We start from the raw sequence: 3,101 nt of genomic DNA on the forward strand, positions 1-3,101 counted from the left end.
CCCAACCGTTGTTACAGCCACTGCCATCCACCTCTTTCAGGGTCTTCCTCTTTTTCACTGACCCTCGACTTGACGAAGCATGCTGCCCTTCTCCAGGGAATAGTCCCTCCTCATGACAGGTCTAAAGTAAATGAGACAAAGTCTTATCATCCTTGCTTTGAGGAGTGTTCTGGCTGGACTTCCTCCTTTAAGAGCACCAGGTGCCCCAAGTTGGTTCTGATAGCTTGCAGACCACCATTCTGCCCTCTAGGGCACACAGCAACTTTAGAGCCCCAAGTCAGAAGGGCACAGACAACGGCAGAGCTCAGCGTCCCCCGAGATCCCACACAGACCTTACAAGGTTCAGGCACCCAACCAGGACTCGTGAATGTGAGTGTGTCAATGGCTGGCCCAACCATACTGTCTAAAGGGCACTTTCCACCATCCTCTGTGGCCCCTGGTCCGTCTGCCTCAAGTTCCGAGTCAGCACAGATGGGCTCATCCCCACATAGGCCCGTTAACCACTCGGATCAGTGGTGAGAAGTAAAGTTTGGAGTTTTCAAGAAATCTTCACAGCAGATGACCCAGGAAACTAACTACAGGCCAAAATATGACAAGATTCCTAATCAAATATAACTAAATAAGCATTAAGAGAGAGACTGACGCTTCCCTCCCTACACCACATAGTTATTTGCCAAAGAGCACAAAATCAAAGCTGTCACTCTGGGAAAAAAACCACAAAGGCCATACAACCTGACCCTGGTGACCCACCTGGAGAAACTGAGGGCAGAGAGCCTGAGAACTCAACCAGGCATCCAGGGCAGAGAGCACAAAGCCGACTGAGCAGAGCAGCACCCGTGTGGGAGTCTCGCTGAAGGACAACTCGCCAACCGTGTGACCTTGAGCCAGTCATTCAATCCCTGTGCTTTTCTCTCTCTAGACTGGTGCAGACAAATGTCATGCAAGCTACGTCTGTCGTTTCTTTTCTGCTCTGACCAAAATCAAACCCAAGCCCACTTGCTGGCAACGTACTTCTGAAAAACCCATCATCGCAACATCGCAAACCCTGTGAAGGACAGTTTTACTTAGACACACAAGGGGTCAGCATGAGTTGAGATCAACATATGGGTAACTGGGTTGTTTTTCTTTTTTGTAAATTAAATGATTAAAAAAAAAAAAAAGACTACCATAGAGTCAGATCCGACCCATAGCAACCCCTCCCAGGGTTGCCGGGACAGTATCACTACAGAAGTAGATTGTCCAACCTTCATTCCGAGGAGCGACTGGTGGGTTTGAACCGCCAGCCTTCTGGTGAGCAGTCAGATGCCTTAGGCACTGCACCACATGGTAGAAGTTGTAAAAACAAAACCAGTTGCCGCCAAGTTGATTCCGACTCATAGTGACCCCTGTGGGACAGAGCAGAACTGCCCCAGAGGCTTTGCAAGGCTGTAAATCTTCTCAGAAGCAGACTGCTGCATCTTTCTCCCGTGGAGTAGCTGGTGGGTTTGAACAGCCAACCTTTCGGTTGGCAGCTGAATGCTTTAACCACTGCAAAAAGGACAAGGAGGCCACATGTTCTGACTTCCTCTAACCCCACAAGAGGAAGACAGAATCACCATCAATAGCCCAAGGCCCATTACTACAAGGCCAGACATGCCTCCTCCCTCCAGCCCTTTCATCAACCGTTCCTCCCAAAGCACCACCACCTCTCTCCTGGGTTCGATAATTCACTGCAGTGGCCACACAGAGCTCACAGATTACGAGGTTTATTAGGGAAGCACCAGGGTACAATTCGAGTTCAGGAAAAATGCTCAGTCTCTCTCCCCAGCCCGCCGTCTCTCAGCCAAGTCTCTCACAGTCTCTCCCCCAACAGTGCATGTCCCTCAGTGTCTTACTCAGCAATACGTGTCTCTTGCGTCTCTTTCCCAGCAGCATGTGTCTCTTTCAGGAGCGCGTGTCTCTTTTGGCAGCACGTCTTCCTCAACCAGCAGTCAGAGAGAGTTCTGCCTCTAGGAGGCCTCCTTTTGAGCCCGGCAGAGTGGCTAAACTAGCCAATCATAGCATCAGAACTCTAAGCACCTGAGAGAGTGTGGGAACCTCCCAGAACATTGTTTTGTGCCACTCCCAACAGAAATACTCCAGGTATTTAGCAATCAGGAGCTCCTCAGTTGCTCATAGCAAATCCCACCTTGGAGTTTACAAAGACTTATGGGTAGAAAAGCCACACTAAGTAATTTACGACACTGCAACCACTGTGCCACTAGGTCTCCATTTCCCCTAATAGCCATATTTTTTTAAAAGTAGAAGTACAAAGTACAAAGAATATAATTTTAATAATGTATTTTTATGTAATCAGTATGTCCAAAACAAGGAGAAAAGACCTGGTGTGCTATTTCCATAAACATGGTAGCCTGGGAAACCCTAAGGGGCAGTTCTACTCTGTCATCTAGGGTTTGCTATGAGTCAGAACTGAACCGATGGCTCACAACATGTCCAAAATACTACCATCCCAACATGTAAACAGTGTAACAATTATTAATTAGCGCACATTCTTCTTTTGGTACAAAGTCTTGGAAATCCAGCATGTTTTACACGTTCCACCCCTCTCCACCGGGACCCAAAAAAAAAAACCCTCACTGCCACGGAGTCTATTCTGAATCACAGGAACCCACAGGGTTTCCAAAGCTGTGAATCTTTAAGGAAGCAGACTGCCTCATCTTTCTTCCATGGAGCAGCTGGTAGGTTTGCACTACCGACCTTTTGGTTAGCAGCCAAATGCTTTAACCACTACCCCACCCGAGCTCCTTCCCACTGGGACTAGCCACATTGAAATACGCCAGAGCCACCTGCGGCCACCACATTGGGCAGCTCAGGACAGGAAAATGGAAGAGAATGAGAAAAGAGTCCAACCATAGTCGCATGGGACATCAAGCTCAATTGGCATAACATACTATACAAAACATTGTTCCACCTCCTACTTTGGTGAGTAGTGACTGGGATCTCAAAAGCTTGCAAGCAGCCATCTAGGTGCAACGATGGGTCTCTCCTTGTCCAGAGCAAAGAAGAATGAAGAAAATCAAAGATTCATGGACACAATTAGTCCTCGCAACTGGTACATCATG

The sequence above is a fragment of the Orycteropus afer genome, unplaced genomic scaffold, assembly GCF_000298275.1.
Source record: "Orycteropus afer afer isolate SDZICR_OR568_19922 unplaced genomic scaffold, OryAfe1.0 scaffold00295, whole genome shotgun sequence".
In the NCBI taxonomy this organism is placed as follows: Eukaryota; Metazoa; Chordata; class Mammalia; order Tubulidentata; family Orycteropodidae; genus Orycteropus; species Orycteropus afer.